We start from the raw sequence: 25,566 nt of genomic DNA, 5'->3' as shown, positions 1-25,566 counted from the left end.
TTATATTCTCAAAGAAATTGAAAAATAGTGTTGTTGCTTTTATTGGCTCATCAAGAGACAAACTTGCATTATATAGAGCTCGACTTTCGTTTCTGTTTAATGAAATTTAATTTTTTAAACATGTTGTCACACCAATATTCTTAATATGGCGTTTTTAAGGCCATTTAGCTCATAGTGTATTTCACCAAATAGAAATAAAGTTCTATTATTAGTTAATTTTGTTTGTGTTATTTCACATGCATCATGTTTTGAAATTGTACCTTCATTGTACACATTTTAATTGATGGAAAAATATTCAAATTTTGAGTTTGTATTTGAATGCGAATTATGTCATTCTTAGCACTTTTCCAAAAAATTTTTGAAAAAAAGTGCTTATTAGTTTCACTCTGTCCTTTCGTCCGTCCGTCTGTCCATGTGTCTGTTTACAAAACTTCTACACCCTTGAAGATAGAAAGCTGAAATTTTGTACGTACATAGATCTTTACTAGAAACTTATTTCCGTAGAACAAAATTTTTACCTATCTCCCCCCTCTAGAAGTTATACACCCACAAAACCCTTTGGGGTATAACTTCTGGCCTTTTTTAACTATTTGTTGAAATGAAACCATAAGCATTTTTGAAATTTTGCAAACGCATAAAGGCAGCGGCTTGCTTACCCCTAGCGTGCTATACTATAGTTAAATTTTAGAAAAACAAAATGGCCGCGCAAATTTACCGTTATCTAAAGTCTTTTTTTTCCAAATTCTGATGTCGTTTTTCTTCTAGACCCCAGCTTGTAGCAGCTTGAAATTTTAGGGACTTTTAGATATTAGCAAATAGTTCATTTCGTTAGAAGAAAATTCTTTTCCATCTCCACTCCCTCTTAAGTTGTCGCCTCTTGAAATTTGTAAAATTTGAATTTTTGACACCTTATATTTCCGAAACCGCAAACTTTTTCAAATTTCTATAAACACAAAAAGCTAACGGTAAATTCCATGTCATTAAAAAATATAATTATTTTTCTTAACTCATACAATTAGCCCTTAAAATCGAGCATTAACCCCTCTTTATATTAATTTTTGCTTTATTTCAAAGACTGCATATATGCGTCATCCTAAATATATGCAATCCTAGAAATAGTTTTCTATATGAATGAAAATAATTTTAATAGTGTGACAGGTATTCATAGACTGTGTTTAAAAGCAGAGTTTTCACTTGATGAAGGCAAAAGTGCTATAATACAAACCATTGGTTTGACCCAACTTCATTATAAAATTAAAAGATAATTTAGAAAAGATGAATATGTATGTAATGTGCATTTATTATGTTATCATCAATAACAGAATCATCAAGTAATTTATCCATTGTTTGATTTTTCTATTTCGTTACAGCTCTTTAATTTAAGAACAATAGATTTTACAAATTGTTGCCTCTCTATTGCTCTTCTGAACTAATGGAATATTTATAATGATTCTGATAACTACTGTGACATATTGTTGTTTTGTTGTTGTTTTAGATGTAACAATGCACAGTAATGGTTTCACCTCTAGAATTAATTGAATTATCGTTTTGACCAATTAATTTTATAACTATCGATCGATCCTTTGAAAGCTATTTGTAGATAAATAAAATTTCGCAGAAATCACGTAAGATATGAGCATCAGTATCATTAATGTCTAATATAGCTTAATAGTTTATTTTATTTCTTTATTTATTTTTATTTACGCAATTCAATTTTTACACAAAAACATATACTTAAAATTACTACAACTAAATAATCATCTACATATAATTGTATTATGTAACATTATCTTAAAGTTCAACTACACTAATTATATTATCTTAATTTGATATCTTAATAATAAATATATGTATAATACTATACCACAATTACTCTATAAATACAATATCTAAAATAAAATTGCATAATAAATATACATATGCTAATAAACTTACTATGAATTTAACTTAATAATTGAAACATTGAGAGTCCCAGTGCACACTAATTGACACAATACCAGATACATACTAAATTAATAATCCAAATTGATAGTAATTTTTCTCTAATAGCCAGTTTGTATATAATTTAGAAAATTTGTTCAATGAATTTGATGATCGAACGACGGAGGGAATAGCATTGTAATACTTGGGACCCAGGTGGTCATAAAATTTTTAATATATAATTCCATATTAAAGTTTTGAGTGAACTAAAGCATAGTAAATTTTTAAAAGCAGTTGAATAGAACAGATTTTTTTTTAAAACGTAAAAAGTACGAATGCACAGTAGCATATAATTATGAATTTTATCAATGTGAGCTTTCCAATTCAAATTATTATCAATCAGGACACCTAAATATTTGTAGTTTTCTACTATTTCAATAAAAAAACAATTTGAGGAACAGTTAAAATTGACTTGTGAAGCCGCCAGTTCACAATTTGGGCATACATATGCTTGGCACTCAGCAGAATCAAAACTGAAAATTTTGTTATATGTATGTTAAACCACCCCCTAAGTAAGCATACATCTAATTCAATGCTTTTTTGTAAGTTGTTAGCAGATACTGCACCATACGAAAGAGAATAGTCATCTGCAAAACCAGTCACCACTCCATAAAACGGTTGTTCAAACAGTGAGTTTATGTAAATTAAACACAAAAGAGACCCCAACTGAACCTTGTGGAAGAAACTGAACCTTGTGGAAGAAACTGAACCTTGTGGAACACCAATGTTTATCAATTGAACGTCGCTAAAAATACCATCAATTTTTACTTTTTGAACTTTATCTGACAGATAAGAAGTAACAAAATCTAACATGAAATCTCTGAAGTCAATTTTGTCCAATTTTTTTAAAAGTACATTGTGATCTATAGAATCGAAAGCTTTTTTAATATGTATGAAAAGTGGCGCTGTGTGGTTATTATTTAGACTGGAGTAAAGTTCGGAACATAATTTTAGAATTGCATCCTCAGTGCACTTCCCCCTTAAAAAGCCGAATTGTTAATTATCGAAGAAATCTATATATGTAAGAAAATCTAGAATTTTTTCCTTTATTAATTTTTCAAATACCTTACTTAAGCCAGATAACAAGGAAATAGGTCTATAATTAGATATGTCAGTCCTCAAACCCTTCTTAAAGAGGGGTATTACTTCGGCACTCTAGAGAGCAGAAGGGAAGCTACCACTATATACTGCCAAATTTTAATATATAGCAGAGAACCTGACTAATTAAAGACGCAATCTTTTTAAGTAGTAAATTAGAAATTCCATCACCATTGCATGAATTCTTGTTGTTTAAAGTCATAATACACCTACATAACTCTTCAGGCAAAATATCTACAAAACCAAATGTATCAAAATGCATATTACTATCCAAAAAATCTTTAGACATATTACAGCTACATTCACCTATAATTTCATTAAAAATACATGCTGACTCAACAAAGTTACTATTCAATTTGTTGGCTATTTGTTTTTTATCAACTACGTTTTGCTCATTAATCACAATTTCATGAATTTAAACATATGTAGGGTCTTTATTGAGAATATTATTCACTACCTTCCATTCCATTTTACAGTTACCGCTGTGTTTAGATAGCTCGGAATAACAATAACTGTTTCTCAATGCTTTTACCTCAATTCTTATTTCCTTATATAAATCTTTAAAATATATCTTTAACTCGTTATCATGTGGCTTTTTGCTACATTTCAAACTAATTTTGTTTTTATATCTTATTTTATTTAATAGTTCGTCAGTCATCCATGGTTTGATTTTTTTTGTTAGCTACCTTTTTTGACAACACCCACAGAACACTTTGCAATATGTGAATTTAGATTTGAAATGAAATCGTTATAAACCATTGAGGGATCAGAATCATTGAGAACTCCTCCCAATTTTCGTTTTGTAACGAATTATATAACTTAGTATAATTAATGACTCTATTTGCACTCCTAAGTTCCTGATTTTGAAAATTTTTTAACGAAGTTAATCCTAAATAACTTAGTTTAGGTATGATCAGTTACACCTAAATTTAAATTATCATCGAAAAAGTTTAAGTTATTGCAATTACTTTGTAACCTAATAAAAATATGATCAATACACGTGCTTGAAGTATTAGTAATACGAATTGGTGACTCTCATAATGGCAATAACTCATGAGAACGCGATACTTTAAGGAGGTCAATGTTTATGTCTCCAATTACTTCAAGACTTTTATTTTTTTCAGTACTTAAAACATCATAAAAATCATTTAAAAAGGTAGAAAAATTGAAAATCGAGTTATGGAGCTTATACACACAGAATATTATAAAATTTATTTTTTCGATTGTACATGAAATTTTGACAATATCAGATGTGTCTGAATGAATAGAAATACACGTGCTCGATAATTTAGTATGTGTATGCAAAGCAACACCACCTACTGTATGACCATCATTACAATTACAGTGTAGCTTATACAAATTTCGGTTAGAACAATTATTAAAGGTAAATCATTTAGCGATTTTAAGGAACGTATCAAAATTTTCTCTTAAACTACGTATATTTTGGTGCAAAATTATAAATTTGTTTGGAGATAGATTGGTTGAAGAAGAGAAGGACATTGATTAATAATAAAATTAAAAATTTAAGCTGGTCTTAATAATCTTTAACAAAACATTACGAAGTGGGGCATCGAAGAATTCCCAGCACCTTGTAGACTGCAAAGATTTATGTCGATGGACCACAGAAATCCATTGGGTTCCCCTAAAAGGTCAGATGTTGGCTTCACGGCCACCAGTGCGGGGGCCCTGGAGCTAATGGTGAAATCATATTTTCCTAGCTCCAGGTTCCTAGACGATCGTGACTCAGCGGGTACGCCGGAATCATTATATCACGTCGTTCCTGAGCTAATTTACAATTTCCCAAAGACTATTCATCCAAGGGAGGGTAGACTGGGCAATTAATTCATTTGCCCCAATAGCAATGGGGTATACCAAGCATTTCTGAAAAAGGGCGCTATATAACAAATATGTATAGGACACGTCTGGCCCAAGAGTACGTTCCGACTATTTGGAGGCACGTTAAAGTTGCTTTCATTTCGAAAGCGAGAAAGGAGTGAAAGAAAGTTTCGGTTTGGAATTTTTTCTACGAAAGTTTGATATCTTTTCTACTAAAGGCTTTGGAAAAGGTGTTAGCTTTAGAAATCTGGGAGAAATATCTCGTTACACATCCAATACATCCCGGCCAACATACCTATCAGGCCGGAAAATCCACGGACACCGCTCATCATGAGCTTGTCAATAGAGTTGAAAGTACGCTGCGCTATGAGGAGATACTGGCGGGGACTTTCATAGATATTTGAGGCACTTTCGACAGCACAAGTTTTGCGGTCACTGAGCAGGCGATGACGTCGAGGAGTATCTGCTGAGAAGAATCAAGGCGGTAATTGATACCGACTCCTTGATTGTCACGGCCACTAGGCCGTTCCCACTTTTGTGGCTTTTAGTTATGGACCAGCTTCTTCTGAGATTGAACCGATCAAGATTCGGATGCAGTAGCTATGCTGACGACCTGGTCGTGACGGTCCAGTGCAAGTACGAGACTACAGTGTCGGAGAGCACTGAACTGGCTCTTGCTGTACTAAGGGCACGGATTTAAATGTGAATCCATAAAAGGCAAAGTGTGCGCTTTCTTCCAATAGGAGCGACGGGACCGTCTATGGCGGCTGTCCTGGTGGCTGGGGAGGTAAAATTTGTGGAAGTGATGTGAACGGGGGTGTAACGTTTAACTCCCCTGGGGTTGAGTAAACCCAGTCAGCCGTATCTAACCCCCAACTGGTGGTGTGGCTGTATAAGACTGTGGTACGGCCAATGGTAATATATGCTGCTTTTGTGGTCCAAGACGTGGCAGGCGGGAGCCCAAATTGTTCTTAACAGGATAGAAAGGTTGGCTTGTCTGGGCTTCAATGGTGCCCTTTAGACCTCGCAAACGGCTCTCAGAATATATAGGACGTTGCTCAACGGGGCACAACTCTATCCTAGAGGAAGTTGGATTGGATGGGGAGCTCCCGGAGGCGTCGCACTTCTTTATCAAGACAATTAAATACGAGAGAAACATTCAGGTAACAATACCTGAAGGGGTATCCGTCGAGGCAATTATAGCCTCCTTGCCGGCTCGACGATCGCGGTACGGACGCTGGTGAATATGGCTTCAACTATAGACTCTTTGCGTTTTTGGGCGATGCTCCATCCGGTTTTTGGGGGAGGTCTTCGCGATCGAGGCATTTGCTATGCGATGCTTGCGCGGCGGCTCGCGGAAATTGTCCGTCCTTACAGTTTCCGACAACTGCTCTGGTGGCACTGAAATCTTCAACATTGTAAGGCGGAGATGCTCTTCACTGAGGACACTGTTGTTTAAGGACTTTTAGATATTAGCAAATAGTTCATTTTGCTAGAAGAACATTTTTTTCCATCTCCACTCCCTCTCAAGCTGTCGCCTCTTGAAATTTGTAAAATTTGAATTTTTGACACCTTATATTTCCGAAACCGCAAGCTTTTTCAAATTTCTATAAACACAAAAAGCTAACGGTAAATTCCATGACATTAAAAAATATAATTATTTTTCTTAACTCATACAATTAGCCCTTAAAATCGAGCATTAACCCTTCTTTATATTAATTTTTGCTTTATTTCAAAGACTGCATATATGCGTCATCCTAAATATATGCAATCCTAGAAATAGTTTTCTATATGAATGAAAATAATTTTAATAGTGTGACAGGTATACATAGACTGTGTTTAAAAGCAGAGTTTTCACTTGATGAAGGCAAAAGTGCTATAATACAAACCATTGGTTTGACCCAACTTCATTATAAAATCAAAAGATAATTTAGAAAAGATGAATATGTATGTAATGTGCATTTATTATGTTATCATCAATAACAGAATCATCAAATAATTTATTCATTGTTTGATTTTTCTATTTCGTTACAGCTCTTTAATTTAAGAACAATAGATTTTACAAACTGTTGCCTCTCTATTGCTCTTCTGAACTGATGTGTAGTATATATGGAATATTTATAATGATTCTGATAACTACTGTGACATATTGTTGTTTTGTTGTTGTTTTAGATGTAACAATGCACAGTAATGGTTTCACCTCTAGAATTAATTGAATTATCGTTTTGACCAATTAATTTTATAACTATAGATCGATCCTTTGAAAGCTATTTGTAGATAAATAAGATTTCGCAGAAATCACGTAAGATATGAGCATCAGTATCATTAATGTCTAATATAGCTTAATAGTTTATTTTATTTCTTTATTTATTTTTATTTACGCAATTCAATTTTTACACAAAAACATATACTTAAAATTACTACAACTAAATAATCATCTACATATAATTGTATTATGTAACATTATCTTAAAGTTCAACTACACTAATTATATTATCTTAATTTGATATCTTAATAATAAATATATGTATAATACTATACCACAATTACTCTATAAATACAATATCTAAAATAAAATTGCATAATAAATATACATATGCTAATAAACTTACTATGAATTTAACTTAATAATTGAAACATTGAGAGTCCCAGTGCACACTAATTGACACAATACCAGATACATACTAAATTAATAATCCAAATTGATAGTAATTTTTCTCTAATAGCCAGTTTGTATATAATTTAGAAAATTTGTTCAATGAATTTGATGATCGAACGACGGAGGGAATAGCATTGTAATACTTGGGACCCAGGTGGTCATAAAATTTTTAATATATAATTCCATATTAAAGTTTTGAGTGAACTAAAGCATAGTAAATTTTTAAAAGCAGTTGAATAGAACAGATTTTTTTTTAAAACGTAAAAAGTACGAATGCACAGTAGCATATAATTATGAATTTTATCAATGTGAGCTTTCCAATTCAAATTATTATCAATCAGGACACCTAAATATTTGTAGTTTTCTACTATTTCAATAAAAAAACAATTTGAGGAACAGTTAAAATTGACTTGTGAAGCCGCCAGTTCACAATTTGGGCATACATATGCTTGGCACTCAGCAGAATCAAAACTGAAAATTTTGTTATATGTATGTTAAACCACCCCCTAAGTAAGCATACATCTAATTCAATGCTTTTTTGTAAGTTGTTAGCAGATACTGCACCATACGAAAGAGAACAGTCATCTGCAAAACCAGTCACCACTCCATAAAACGGTTGTTCAAACAGTGAGTTTATGTAAATTAAACACAAAAGAGACCCCAACTGAACCTTGTGGAAGAAACTGAACCTTGTGGAACACCAATGTTTATCAATTGAACGTCGCTAAAAATACCATCAATTTTTACTTTTTGAACTTTATCTGACAGATAAGAAGTAACAAAATCTAACATGAAATCTCTGAAGACAATTTTGTCCAATTTTTTTAAAAGTACATTGTGATCTATAGAATCGAAAGCTTTTTTAATATGTATGAAAAGTGGCGCTGTGTGGTTATTATTTAGACTAGAGTAAAGTTCGGAACATAATTTTAGAATCGCATCCTCAGTGCACTTCCCCCTTAAAAAGCCGAACTGTTAATTATCGAAGAAATCTATATATGTAAGAAAATCTAGAATTTTTTCCTTTATTAATTTTTTAAATACCTTACTTAAGCCAGATAACAAAGAAATAGGTCTATAATTAGATATGTCAGTCCTCAAACCCTTCTTAAAGAGGGGTATTACTTCGGCACTCTAGAGAGCAGAAGGGAAGCTACCACTATATACTGCCAATTTTTAATATATAGCAGAGAACCTGACTAATTAAAGACGCAATCTTTTTAAGTAGTAAATTAGAAATGCTATCACCATTGCATGAATTCTTGTTGTTTAAAGTCATAATACACCTACATAACTCTTCAGGCAAAATATCTACAAAACCAAATGTATCAAAATGCATATTACTATCCAAAAAATCTTTAGACATATTACAGCTACATTCACCTATAATTTCATTAAAAATACATGCTGACTCAACAAAGTTACTATTCAATTTGTTGGCTATTTGTTTTTTATCAACTACGTTTTGCTCATTAATCACAATTTCATGAATTTAAACATATGTAGGGTCTTTATTGAGAATATTATTCACTACCTTCCATTCCATTTTACAGTTACCGCTGTGTTTAGATAGCTCGGAATAACAATAACTGTTTCTCAATGCTTTTACCTCAATTCTTATTTCCTTATATAAATCTTTAAAATATATCTTTAACTCGTTATTATGTGGCTTTTTGCTACATTTCAAACTAATTTTGTTTTTATATCTTATTTTATTTAATAGTTCGTCAGTCATCCATGGTTTGATTTTTTTTGTTAGCTACCTTTTTTGACAACACCCACAGAACACTTTGCAATATGTGAATTTAGATTTGAAATGAAATCGTTATAAACCATTGAGGGATCAGAATCATTGAGAACTCCTCCCAATTTTCGTTTTGTAACGAATTATATAACTTAGTATAATTAATGACTCTATTTGCACTCCTAAGTTCCTGATTTTGAAAATTTTTTAACGAAGTTAATCCTAAATAACTTAGTTTAGGTATGATCAGTTACACCTAAATTTAAATTATCATCGAAAAAGTTTAAGTTATTGCAATTACTTTGTAACCTAATAAAAATATGATCAATACACGTGTTTGAAGTATTAGTAATACGAGTTGGTTACTCCCATAATGGCAATAACTCATGAGATGACATAATACGTAAATAATTTTTTTGTAAACGCGATACTTTAAGGAGGTCAATGTTTATGTCTCCAATTACTTCAAGACTTTTATTTTTTTCAGTACTTGAAACATCATAAAAGTCATTTGAAAAGGTAAAAAAATTAAAACCCGAGTTATGGAGTTTATACACACAGAATATTTTAAAATTTATATTTTCGATTGTACATGAAATTTTGACAATATCAGCTGTGTCTGAATGAATAGAAATACACGTGCTCGATAATTTAGTATGTGTATGCATAGCAACACCACCTACTGTATTACCATCATTACAATTGCAGTGTAGCTTATACAAATTTCGGTTAGAACAATTATTAAAGGTAAATCATTCAACGATTTTAAGTAACTAAGGAACGTATCAAAATTTTCTCTTAAACTACGTATATTTTGGTGCAAAATTATAAATTTGTTTGGAGTTAGATTGGTTGAAGAAGAGAAGGACATTGATTAATAATAAAATTAAAAATTTAAGCTGGTCTTAATAATCTTTAACAAAACATTACGAAGTGGGGCATCGAAGAATTCCCAGCACCTTGTAGACTGCAAAGATTTATGTCGATGGACCACAGAAATCCATTGGGTTCTCCTAAAAGGTCAGATGTTGGCTTTACGGCCACCAGTGCGGAGGCCCTGGAGCTAATGGTGAAATCACATTTTCCTAGCTCCAGGTTCCTAGACGATCGTTACTGGGCGGGTACGCCGGAATCATTATATCACGTCGTTCCTGCGCGCATTTACAATTTCCCAAAGACTATTTTAATCCAAGGGAGGGTAGACTGGGCAATTAATTCGTTTGCCCCAATAGCGATGGGGTATACCCAGCATTTCTGAAAAAGGGCGCTATATAACAAATATGTATAGGGCAAGTCTGGCCCAAGAGTACGTTCCGACAATTTGGAGGCACGTTAAAGTTGCTTTCATTTCGAAAGCGAGAAAGGAGTGAAAGAAAGTCTCGGGTGCGGCTGAATAATACAGGTCTATCAGCTTTGTATCTTTTCTACTAAAGGCTATGGAAAAGGTGTTAGCTTTAGAAATCTGGGAGAAATATCTCGTTATACATATAATACATCCCGGACAACATACCTATCAGGCCGGAAAATCCACGGACACCGCTCATCATCAGCTTGTCAATAGAGTTGAAAGTACGCTACACTACGTTTCCGACAGCTGCTCTGGTGGCTCTGAAGTCTTCAACATTGTAAGGCGGAGACGCTCTTCACTGAGGACACTATTGTGGTTTGTCACTGGGCACGGGCCATATTTGTGGTTTGCCATATTTACACGGGCCCAGTGACAACTCATATTTACAAAAATTGGCAGATTAAAAACGCAGCGATTTAGATTATGCGACTTGGCCTTAACCTGAATTTTGAGTTTGAATGATCTGGCGCGAGGACGCACAATAGATCTGTATGATCGAGGTGCTGATTAAATTCGCCCCATGCATAACATAACATAACATAATATTAATAACACCACGTTTATAAGGGTGAACAACACCACTTCCGCGAAGTCTTATTTTATTTAATGTTATAATGGACGAAATAATAAAAATGGTAAAATGTGCTGGCAACAAATTAGGGGACAATGAAATAAAATGTGTATGCTTTGCTAACGATGCCTTTTTGATACCAGATAACGAGGATAACCTAAACTAAAGCAGCATCGATTTCGGGTTTTTAAAAGATATTATATGGAAAAATAAGCACATGAATATCAGAAGTAAAATCCGCATATATAAGACATGTATAAGACGTATAATCACTCATGCAATAGAAAGCAGACAAGACGCAAAAACGACCGAAAACATTATGCAGCAGAAATGACCACATTAAGATCCATAGCATTTTACACCAGATGCGATCATAAACGCAACAATGATGTAAGGGAAATTTGCGAAATTCAAGATATTGTAAAATGGAGTAGAAGAAGAAGAAAAAAAAGGAATCAGTGTGTACAAACGATGTTGCCAAACTGGGTGGTGAAAGTGTGCATTAATGGGTAAACTCAGTTCGTTCAGATTACTAGGAAAACTCCTGTAAAGATGGCAAGAATGTTGGACTTCTGGTTCAATGTCCGATTATCATTAAAAAACAAAAAACAAAAAAAATTTATATATATATGTATTATATCAAATAAATTTGTATATACATAACCTATATAATATATGTGCCTGTATTCTATATGAATGTTATATATTCTGTTCAATGCTTTTGTTGACTAACAAAGCAGGGCTCTAAATAAAGAAGAAGAAGAAGATCTTTTATGATTTCAAAATCTTTCAAATCATCATCAGCAAGAGCTCTTTTGGGTAACGTACTTAATGATTTTTTGCCTGCGTTAAATATAAGTAGGTATACTAGGCCGATTCTAGACCAGGCCGATTCTAGACCAGGAAATGAGTCATTAGTTTTAATATTTTTTTTTAATTTGATAAGAATTTTTTTTTGTGTGATTTGAGAATAAGAATGAGTCATTAGTTTTAATATTTTTCATAGTGGTGATAAGAAATGTTCATAGTGTATATTGTTATGGTATGAATTAAATTGGAGAGCTTTTAATGTAAAAAAATAATGTGTGTTTATTAATTGTTTTGATAAGAATTTTTTTTGTGTGATTTGAGAATAAGAAAATAAGAAAATAAAAATTTCATGATTTTGGTTGTATGAACAGTGAAAGTGAGGTCAGAGATTCTTTCTTGAATAAAAAATAAAAGCAAGATTTTGTTATTATGAAAGAATGAGAATGACGTCACAATAGGGAATTCCTTTGCTTTGCTTCTTGAATAAAAAAATAAAAGTATAGGCTAGTTTCCTCTCTCCTTTGTCCTCCTCCTCCTTTCACCCTCTGCGTGTTCCACCTCCATCTCCTTTCCTAAAAGCTTTATAGAAGCATTACCCTTGAACTTAAATAGAATATTAGCTATCATGTTTCAATATGTTTCAAAGGCTCTGATGAAAAAATATTGGAAGTCAGCTAATTGAGCTGATTTTTGTATATGTAATCATATACATATTATGTATCATGTGTGCCGGTATGTATGTATGTATGTATGTACATATATATGTATATCAACTATAGATCAAAATATTTAGATTGTAAGTGTTTAACTTTAAAGTTTTTAATTATTATCAATAAGTATATACATATTATTATGTACAAATGCTGATGTATGTATATGTATACCTATGTTTGCATACATGTGCCCATATTTTAGAAAGTAGTTGATTAAAAGTCTTACAGAATTTTTCATGAAATTTTTATATGTACATATATTTGTATGTTCTTGTATATGTGCCATAAGTGTTCTTATGAGTAATGAATTTTTGATAGAATAATATGTCGAATACGATATGATTCGATAAAAAATTTTGAGAGCTTTGACTTATTTTTATCTTAAATTTTTCATAAAGTTGAACTTGAAAAAAATTTTGATGATGATAAGACCATATGATTTTCATATTCATTCTCTATGTAGAATACTATTATGATTACTACATAATATGTTGGGAGAGTTTTGTTAAAATTTAACTTATTAATTGTTTTGATAAGAATTTTTTTTGTGTGATTTGAGAATAAGAAAATAAGAAAATAAAAATTTCATGATTTTGGTTGTATGAACAGTGAAAGTGAGGTCAGAGATTCTTTCTTGAATAAAAAATAAAAACAAGATTTTGTTATTATGAAAGAATGAGAATGACGTCACAATAGGGAATTCCTTTGCTTTGCTTCTTGAATAAAAAAATAAAAGTATAGGCTAGTTTCCTCTCTCCTTTGTCCTCCTCCTCCTTTCACCCTCTACGTGTTCCACCTCCATCTCCTTTCCTAAAAGCTTTATAGAAGCATTACCCTTGAACTTAAATAGAATATTAGCTATCATGTTTCAATATGTTTCAAAGGCTCTGATGAAAAAATATTGGAAGTCAGCTAATTGAGCTGACTTTTGTATATGTAATCATATACATATTATGTATCATGTGTGCTGGTATGTATGTATGTATGTATGTACATATATATGTATATCAACTATAGATCAAAATATTTAGATTGTAAGGGTTTAACTTTAAAGTTTTTAATTATTATCAATAAGTATATACATATTATTATGTACATATGCTGATGTATGTATATGTATACCTATGTTTGCATACATGTGCCCATATTTTAGAAAATAGTTGATTAAAAGTCTTACAGAATTTTTCATGAAATTTTTATATGTACATATATTTGTATGTTCTTGTATATGTGCCATAAGTGTTCTTATGAGTAATGAATTTTTGATAGAATAATATGTCGAATACGATATGATTCGATAAAAAATTTTGAGAGCTTTGACTTAAAATAATTCTCACAGAGATGTCCGACCAATATTAAAACCCGATGGCATAATACGTAAGAGCTCGCCACAATTTACAAATTTTACTCGAAAAAATTCTTATATTCTTAAGAAAAAACTTTTGAATGCGTTGATTAAAGTTAGAAAAGAGTTACGTAAAAAATATAACGCCATAGATGTTCAAAATATAACACAAGCAAATGCTTTGAAGAAAACTTTTAAACCTATTGTGAGATCCATTAATGAACTAACTACTGCCATCACACGTCAATACTCAACTGATTTAGCTAAGCAAGAAAATTTGGAAAATGAACTAACTACTTTCACCACACATCAATACTCAACTGATATAGCTAAGCCAGAAAATTTGGCAAAAGATGTACCAGACAAGGATATTAAAGATTTAGCTAACAACAATAATATAGGAAATATCAAATCAGGAGGAATTTTAACTACACCAAATTTTTCAATGCAAGCTTCCACGTTGGAAACACCAACGCAATTTATTCACTGGGATGATCCAAATAAATTAGTTGATAGATTAAAATTTTTAATTGAATCACAAGTAGCTGGTAATGATAATAATAATTATGCCGAAATCAACTCGATTATTGCAGAGCTGAAAAAACTTGACATAATTGAATAATAATCAAACAAGTATAACATCGTCAAATCGTAAGTTTAATACACAATTTCTTTGTTTTCTATCTTCTTATTTATAGCATTAATTACTTCAGGTGTTTACCTGGAACCATATTGCGAAGACAAGTACGTGTAGAATCTCTTCAAATCTAAATAAATGCTTCCAATTATTTGACCATCTGGACCCCAGAATTTTAAATCTCTCATTTTAATTTTTCGATTTGATATTCTTTGTTGAGGATTAAACTTACGATTTGACGATGTTATACTTGTTTGATTATTATTCAATTATGTCAAGTTTTTTCAGCTCTGCAATAATCGAGTTGATTTCGGCATAATTATTATCACTACCAGCTACTTGTGATTCAATTAAAAATTTTAATCTATCAACTAATTTATTTGGATCATCCCAGTAAATAAATTGCGTTGGTGTTTCCAACGTGGAAGCTTGCATTGAAAAATTTGGTGTAGTTAAAATTCCTCCTGATTTGATATTTCCTATATTATTGTTGTTAGCTAAATCTTTAATATCCTTGTCTGGTACATCTTTTGCCAAATTTTCTGGCTTAGCTATATCAGTTGAGTATTGATGTGTGGTGAAAGTAGTTAGTTCATTTTCCAAATTTTCTTGCTTAGCTAAATCAGTTGAGTATTGACGTGTGATGGCAGTAGTTAGTTCATTAATGGATCTCACAATAGGTTTAAAAGTTTTCTTCAAAGCATTTGCTTGTGTTATATTTTGAACATCTATGGCGTTATATTTTTTACGTAACTCTTTTCTAACTTTAATCAACGCATTCAAAAGTTTTTTCTTAAGAATATAAGAATTTTTTCGAGTAAAATTTGTAAATTGTGGCGAGCTCTTACGTATTATGCCATCGGGTTTTAATATTGGTCGGACATCTCTGTGAGAATTATTTTAAGTCAAAGCTCTCAAAATTTTTTATCGAATCATATCGTATTCGACATATTATTCTATCAAAAATTCATTACTCATAAGAACACTTATGGCACATATACAAGAACATACAAATATATGTACATATAAAAATTTCATGAAAAATTCTGTAAGACTTTTAATCAACTATTTTCTAACATATGGGCACATGTATGCAAACATAGGTATACATATACATACATCAGCATATGTACATAATAATATGTATATACTTATTGATAATAATTAAAAAATTTAAAGTTAAACCCTTACAATCTAAATATTTTGATCAATAGTTGATATACATATATATGTACATACATACATACATACATACCAGCACACATGATACATAATATGTATATGATTACATATACAAAAGTCAGCTCAATTAGCTGACTTCCAATATTTTTTCATCAGAGCCTTTGAAACATATTGAAACATGATAGCTAATATTCTATTTAAGTTCATGGGTAATGCTTCTATAAAGCTTTTAGGAAAGGAGATGGAGGTGGAACACGGAGAGGGTGAAAGGAGGAGGAGGACAAAGGAGAGAGGAAACTAGCCTATACTTTTATTTTTTTATTCAAGAAGCAAAGCAAAGGAATTCCCTATTGTGACGTCATTCTCATTCTTTCATAATAACAAAATCTTGCTTTTTATTTTTTATTCAAGAAAGAATCTCTGACCTCACTTTCACTGTTCATACAACCAAAATCATGAAATTTTTATTTTCTTATTTTCTTATTCTCAAATCACACAAAAAAAATTCTTATCAAAACAATTAATAAGTTAAATTTTAACAAAACTCTCCCAACATATTATGTAGTAATCATAATAGTATTCTACATAGAGAATGAATATGAAAATCATATGGTCTTATCATCATCAAAATTTTAAAAGCAAGATTTTGTTATTATGAAAGAATGAGAATGACGTCACAATAGGGAATTCCTTTGCTTTGCTTCTTGAATAAAAAAATAAAAGTATAGGCTAGTTTCCTCTCTCCTTTGTCCTCCTCCTCCTTTCACCCTCTGCGTGTTCCACCTCCATCTCCTTTCCTAAAAGCTTTATAGAAGCATTACCCATGAACTTAAATAGAATATTAGCTATCATGTTTCAATATGTTTCAAAGGCTCTGATGAAAAAATATTGGAAGTCAGCTAATTGAGCTGATTTTTGTATATGTAATCATATACATATTATGTATCATGTGTGCCGGTATGTATGTATGTATGTACATATATATGTATATCAACTATAGATCAAAATATTTAGATTGTAAGTGTTTAACTTTAAAGTTTTTAATTATTATCAATAAGTATATACATATTATTATGTACAAATGCTGATGTATGTATATGTATACCTATGTTTGCATACATGTGCCCATATTTTAGAAAGTAGTTGATTAAAAGTCTTACAGAATTTTTCATGAAATTTTTATATGTACATATATTTGTATGTTCTTGTATATGTGCCATAAGTGTTCTTATGAGTAATGAATTTTTGATAGAATAATATGTCGAATACGATATGATTCGATAAAAAATTTTGAGAGCTTTGACTTATTTTTATCTTAAATTTTTCATAAAGTTGAACTTGAAAAAAATTTTGATGATGATAAGACCATATGATTTTCATATTCATTCTCTATGTAGAATACTATTATGATTACTACATAATATGTTGGGAGAGTTTTGTTAAAATTTAACTTATTAATTGTTTTGATAAGAATTTTTTTTGTGTGATTTGAGAATAAGAAAATAAGAAAATAAAAATTTCATGATTTTGGTTGTATGAACAGTGAAAGTGAGGTCAGAGATTCTTTCTTGAATAAAAAATAAAAACAAGATTTTGTTATTATGAAAGAATGAGAATGACGTCACAATAGGGAATTCCTTTGCTTTGCTTCTTGAATAAAAAAATAAAAGTATAGGCTAGTTTCCTCTCTCCTTTGTCCTCCTCCTCCTTTCACCCTCTCCGTGTTCCACCTCCATCTCCTTTCCTAAAAGCTTTATAGAAGCATTACCCATGAACTTAAATAGAATATTAGCTATCATGTTTCAATATGTTTCAAAGGCTCTGATGAAAAAATATTGGAAGTCAGCTAATTGAGCTGACTTTTGTATATGTAATCATATACATATTATGTATCATGTGTGCTGGTATGTATGTATGTATGTATGTACATATATATGTATATCAACTATTGATCAAAATATTTAGATTGTAAGGGTTTAACTTTAAAGTTTTTAATTATTATCAATAAGTATATACATATTATTATGTACATATGCTGATGTATGTATATGTATACCTATGTTTGCATACATGTGCCCATATGTTAGAAAATAGTTGATTAAAAGTCTTACAGAATTTTTCATGAAATTTTTATATGTACATATATTTGTATGTTCTTGTATATGTGCCATAAGTGTTCTTATGAGTAATGAATTTTTGATAGAATAATATGTCGAATACGATATGATTCGATAAAAAATTTTGAGAGCTTTGACTTAAAATAATTCTCACAGAGATGTCCGACCAATATTAAAACCCGATGGCATAATACGTAAGAGCTCGCCACAATTTACAAATTTTACTCGAAAAAATTCTTATATTCTTAAGAAAAAACTTTTGAATGCGTTGATTAAAGTTAGAAAAGAGTTACGTAAAAAATATAACGCCATAGATGTTCAAAATATAACACAAGCAAATGCTTTGAAGAAAACTTTTAAACCTATTGTGAGATCCATTAATGAACTAACTACTGCCATCACACGTCAATACTCAACTGATTTAGCTAAGCAAGAAAATTTGGAAAATGAACTAACTACTTTCACCACACATCAATACTCAACTGATATAGCTAAGCCAGAAAATTTGGCAAAAGATGTACCAGACAAGGATATTAAAGATTTAGCTAACAACAATAATATAGGAAATATCAAATCAGGAGGAATTTTAACTACACCAAATTTTTCAATGCAAGCTTCCACGTTGGAAACACCAACGCAATTTATTCACTGGGATGATCCAAATAAATTAGTTGATAGATTAAAATTTTTAATTGAATCACAAGTAGCTGGTAATGATAATAATTATGCCGAAATCAACTCGATTATTGCAGAGCTGAAAAAACTTGACATAATTGAATAATAATCAAACAAGTATAATAATCAAGCAAGATTTTGTTATTATGAAAGAATGAGAATGACGTCACAATAGGGAATTCCTTTGCTTTGCTTCTTGAATAAAAAAATAAAAGTATAGGCTAGTTTCCTCTCTCCTTTGTCCTCCTCCTCCTTTCACCCTCTGCGTGTTCCACCTCCATCTCCTTTCCTAAAAGCTTTATAGAAGCATTACCCATGAACTTAAATAGAATATTAGCTATCATGTTTCAATATGTTTCAAAGGCTCTGATGAAAAAATATTGGAAGTCAGCTAATTGAGCTGATTTTTGTATATGTAATCATATACATATTATGTATCATGTTTGCCGGTATGTATGTATGTATGTACATATATATGTATATCAACTATAGATCAAAATATTTAGATTGTAAGTGTTTAACTTTAAAGTTTTTAATTATTATCAATAAGTATATACATATTATTATGTACAAATGCTGATGTATGTATATGTATACCTATGTTTGCATACATGTGCCCATATTTTAGAAAGTAGTTGATTAAAAGTCTTACAGAATTTTTCATGAAATTTTTATATGTACATATATTTGTATGTTCTTGTATATGTGCCATAAGTGTTCTTATGAGTAATGAATTTTTGATAGAATAATATGTCGAATACGATATGATTCGATAAAAAATTTTGAGAGCTTTGACTTATTTTTATCTTAAATTTTTCATAAAGTTGAACTTGAAAAAAATTTTGATGATGATAAGACCATATGATTTTCATATTCATTCTCTATGTAGAATACTATTATGATTACTACATAATATGTTGGGAGAGTTTTGTTAAAATTTAACTTATTAATTGTTTTGATAAGAATTTTTTTTGTGTGATTTGAGAATAAGAAAATAAGAAAATAAAAATTTCATGATTTTGGTTGTATGAACAGTGAAAGTGAGGTCAGAGATTCTTTCTTGAATAAAAAATAAAAACAAGATTTTGTTATTATGAAAGAATGAGAATGACGTCACAATAGGGAATTCCTTTGCTTTGCTTCTTGAATAAAAAAATAAAAGTATAGGCTAGTTTCCTCTCTCCTTTGTCCTCCTCCTCCTTTCACCCTCTCCGTGTTCCACCTCCATCTCCTTTCCTAAAAGCTTTATAGAAGCATTACCCATGAACTTAAATAGAATATTAGCTATCATGTTTCAATATGTTTCAAAGGCTCTGATGAAAAAATATTGGAAGTCAGCTAATTGAGCTGACTTTTGTATATGTAATCATATACATATTATGTATCATGTGTGCTGGTATGTATGTATGTATGTATGTACATATATATGTATATCAACTATTGATCAAAATATTTAGATTGTAAGGGTTTAACTTTAAAGTTTTTAATTATTATCAATAAGTATATACATATTATTATGTACATATGCTGATGTATGTATATGTATACCTATGTTTGCATACATGTGCCCATATGTTAGAAAATAGTTGATTAAAAGTCTTACAGAATTTTTCATGAAATTTTTATATGTACATATATTTGTATGTTCTTGTATATGTGCCATAAGTGTTCTTATGAGTAATGAATTTTTGATAGAATAATATGTCGAATACGATATGATTCGATAAAAAATTTTGAGAGCTTTGACTTAAAATAATTCTCACAGAGATGTCCGACCAATATTAAAACCCGATGGCATAATACGTAAGAGCTCGCCACAATTTACAAATTTTACTCGAAAAAATTCTTATATTCTTAAGAAAAAACTTTTGAATGCGTTGATTAAAGTTAGAAAAGAGTTACGTAAAAAATATAACGCCATAGATGTTCAAAATATAACACAAGCAAATGCTTTGAAGAAAACTTTTAAACCTATTGTGAGATCCATTAATGAACTAACTACTGCCATCACACGTCAATACTCAACTGATTTAGCTAAGCAAGAAAATTTGGAAAATGAACTAACTACTTTCACCACACATCAATACTCAACTGATATAGCTAAGCCAGAAAATTTGGCAAAAGATGTACCAGACAAGGATATTAAAGATTTAGCTAACAACAATAATATAGGAAATATCAAATCAGGAGGAATTTTAACTACACCAAATTTTTCAATGCAAGCTTCCACGTTGGAAACACCAACGCAATTTATTCACTGGGATGATCCAAATAAATTAGTTGATAGATTAAAATTTTTAATTGAATCACAAGTAGCTGGTAATGATAATAATTATGCCGAAATCAACTCGATTATTGCAGAGCTGAAAAAACTTGACATAATTGAATAATAATCAAACAAGTATAACATCGTCAAACCGTAAGTTTAATCCTCAACAAAGAATATCAAATCGAAAATTAAAATGAGAGATTTAAAATTCTGGGGTCCAGATGGTCAAATAATTGGAAGCATTTATTTAGATTTGAAGAGATTCTACACGTACTTGTCTTCGCAATATGGTTCCAGGTAAACACCTGAAGTAATTAATGCTATAAATAAGAAGATAGAAAACAAAGAAATTGTGTATTAAACTTACGATTTGACGATGTTATACTTGTTTGATTATTATTCAATTATGTCAAGTTTTTTCAGCTCTGCAATAATCGAGTTGATTTCGGCATAATTATTATCATTACCAGCTACTTGTGATTCAATTAAAAATTTTAATCTATCAACTAATTTATTTGGATCATCCCAGTGAATAAATTGCGTTGGTGTTTCCAACGTGGAAGCTTGCATTGAAAAATTTGGTGTAGTTAAAATTCCTCCTGATTTGATATTTCCTATATTATTGTTGTTAGCTAAATCTTTAATATCCTTGTCTGGTACATCTTTTGCCAAATTTTCTGGCTTAGCTATATCAGTTGAGTATTGATGTGTGGTGAAAGTAGTTAGTTCATTTTCCAAATTTTCTTGCTTAGCTAAATCAGTTGAGTATTGACGTGTGATGGCAGTAGTTAGTTCATTAATGGATCTCACAATAGGTTTAAAAGTTTTCTTCAAAGCATTTGCTTGTGTTATATTTTGAACATCCATGGCGTTATATTTTTTACGTAACTCTTTTCTAACTTTAATCAACGCATTCAAAAGTTTTTTCTTAAGAATATAAGAATTTTTTCAAGTAAAATTTGTAAATTGAGGCTAGTTTCCTCTCTCCTTTGTCCTCCTCCTCCTTTCACCCTCTGCGTGTTCCACCTCCATCTCCTTTCCTAAAAGCTTTATAGAAGCATTACCCTTGAACTTAAATAGAATATTAGCTATCATGTTTCAATATGTTTCAAAGGCTCTGATGAAAAAATATTGGAAGTCAGCTAATTGAGCTGATTTTTGTATATGTAATCATATACATATTATGTATCATGTGTGCCGGTATGTATGTATGTATGTATGTACATATATATGTATATCAACTATAGATCAAAATATTTAGATTGTAAGTGTTTAACTTTAAAGTTTTTAATTATTATCAATAAGTATATACATATTATTATGTACAAATGCTGATGTATGTATATGTATACCTATGTTTGCATACATGTGCCCGTATTTTAGAAAGTAGTTGATTAAAAGTCTTACAGAATTTTTCATGAAATTTTTATATGTACATATATTTGTATGTTCTTGTATATGTGCCATAAGTGTGCTTATGAGTAATGAATTTTTGATAGAATAATATGTCGAATACGATATGATTCGATAAAAAATTTTGAGAGCTTTGACTTATTTTTATCTTAAATTTTTCATAAAGTTGAACTTGAAAAAAATTTTGATGATGATAAGACCATATGATTTTCATATTCATTCTCTATGTAGAATACTATTATGATTACTACATAATATGTTGGGAGAGTTTTGTTAAAATTTAACTTATTAATTGTTTTGATAAGAATTTTTTTTGTGTGATTTGAGAATAAGAAAATAAGAAAATAAAAATTTCATGATTTTGGTTGTATGAACAGTGAAAGTGAGGTCAGAGATTCTTTCTTGAATAAAAAATAAAAACAAGATTTTGTTATTATGAAAGAATGAGAATGACGTCACAATAGGGAATTCCTTTGCTTTGCTTCTTGAATAAAAAAATAAAAGTATAGGCTAGTTTCCTCTCTCCTTTGTCCTCCTCCTCCTTTCACCCTCTCCGTGTTCCACCTCCATCTCCTTTCCTAAAAGCTTTATAGAAGCATTACCCATGAACTTAAATAGAATATTAGCTATCATGTTTCAATATGTTTCAAAGGCTCTGATGAAAAAATATTGGAAGTCAGCTAATTGAGCTGACTTTTGTATATGTAATCATATACATATTATGTATCATGTGTGCTGGTATGTATGTATGTATGTATGTACATATATATGTATATCAACTATAGATCAAAATATTTAGATTGTAAGGGTTTAACTTTAAAGTTTTTAATTATTATCAATAAGTATATACATATTATTATGTACATATGCTGATGTATGTATATGTATACCTATGTTTGCATACATGTGCCCATATTTTAGAAAATAGTTGATTAAAAGTCTTACAGAATTTTTCATGAAATTTTTATATGTACATATATTTGTATGTTCTTGTATATGTGCCATAAGTGTTCTTATGAGTAATGAATTTTTGATAGAATAATATGTCGAATACGATATGATTCGATAAAAAATTTTGAGAGCTTTGACTTAAAATAATTCTCACAGAGATGTCCGACCAATATTAAAACCCAGATGGTCAAATAATTGGAAGCATTTATTTAGATTTGAAGAGATTCTACACGTACTTGTCTTCGCAATATGGTTCCAGGTAAACACCTGAAGTAATTAATGCTATAAATAAGAAGATAGAAAACAAAGAAATTGTGTATTAAACTTACGATTTGACGATGTTATACTTGTTTGATTATTATTCAATTATGTCAAGTTTTTTCAGCTCTGCAATAATCGAGTTGATTTCGGCATAATTATTATTATCATTACCAGCTACTTGTGATTCAGTTAAAAATTTTAATCTATCAACTAATTTATTTGGATCATCCCAGTGAATAAATTGCGTTGGCGTTTCCAACGTGGAAGCTTGCATTGAAAAATTTGGTGTAGTTAAAATTCCTCCTGATTTGATATTTCCTATATTATTGTTGTTAGCTAAATCTTTAATATCCTTGTCTGGTACATCTTTTGCCAAATTTTCTGGCTTAGCTATATCAGTTGAGTATTGATGTGTGGTGAAAGTAGTTAGTTCATTTTCCAAATTTTCTTGCTTAGCTAAATCAGTTGAGTATTGACGTGTGATGGCAGTAGTTAGTTCATTAATGGATCTCACAATAGGTTTAAAAGTTTTCTTCAAAGCATTTGCTTGTGTTATATTTTGAACATCTATGGCGTTATATTTTTTACGTAACTCTTTTCTAACTTTAATCAACGCATTCAAAAGTTTTTTCTTAAGAATATAAGAATTTTTTCGAGTAAAATTTGTAAATTGTGGCGAGCTCTTACGTATTATGCCATCGGGTTTTAATATTGGTCGGACATCTCTGTGAGAATTATTTTAAGTCAAAGCTCTCAAAATTTTTTATCGAATCATATCGTATTCGACATATTATTCTATCAAAAATTCATTACTCATAAGAACACTTATGGCACATATACAAGAACATACAAATATATGTACATATAAAAATTTCATGAAAAATTCTGTAAGACTTTTAATCAACTTTTTTTTAAAATATGGGCACATGTATGCAAACATAGGTATACATATACATACATCAGCATATGTACATAATAATATGTATATACTTATTGATAATAATTAAAAACTTTAAAGTTAAACCCTTACAATCTAAATATTTTGATCTATAGTTGATATACATATATATGTACATACATACATACATACATACCAGCACACATGATACATAATATGTATATGATTACATATACAAAAGTCAGCTCAATTAGCTGACTTCCAATATTTTTTCATCAGAGCCTTTGAAACATATTGAAACATGATAGCTAATATTCTATTTAAGTTCATGGGTAATGCTTCTATAAAGCTTTTAGGAAAGGAGATGGAGGTGGAACACGGAGAGGGTGAAAGGAGGAGGAGGACAAAGGAGATTGGAAACTAGCCTATACTTTTATTTTTTTATTCAAGAAGCAAAGCAAAGGAATTCCCTATTGTGACGTCATTCTCATTCTTTCATAATAACAAAATCTTGTTTTTATTTTTTATTCAAGAAAGAATCTCTGACCTCACTTTCACTGTTCATACAACCAAAATCATGAAATTTTTATTTTCTTATTCTCAAATCACACAAAAAAAATTCTTATCAAAACAATTAATAAGTTAAATTTTAACAAAACTCTCCCAACATATTATGTAGTAATCATAATAGTATTCTACATAGAGAATGAATATGAAAATCATATGGTCTTATCATCATCAAAATTTTTTTCAAGTTCAACTTTATGAAAAATTTAAGATAAAAATAAGTCAAAGCTCTCAAAATTTTTTATCGAATCATATCGTATTCGACATATTATTCTATCAAAAATTCATTACTCATAAGAACACTTATGGCACATATACAAGAACATACAAATATATGTACATATAAAAATTTCATGAAAAATTCTGTAAGACTTTTAATCAACTACTTTCTAAAATATGGGCACATGTATGCAAACATAGGTATACATATACATACATCAGCATATGTACATAATAATATGTATATACTTATTGATAATAATTAAAAACTTT

This window comes from Condylostylus longicornis, unplaced genomic scaffold (assembly GCF_029603195.1).
Source record: "Condylostylus longicornis isolate FDR11 unplaced genomic scaffold, ASM2960319v2 ptg000121l, whole genome shotgun sequence".
Taxonomy (NCBI): domain Eukaryota; kingdom Metazoa; phylum Arthropoda; class Insecta; order Diptera; family Dolichopodidae; genus Condylostylus; species Condylostylus longicornis.
Note: the sequence above shows the minus strand (reverse complement) of the source record.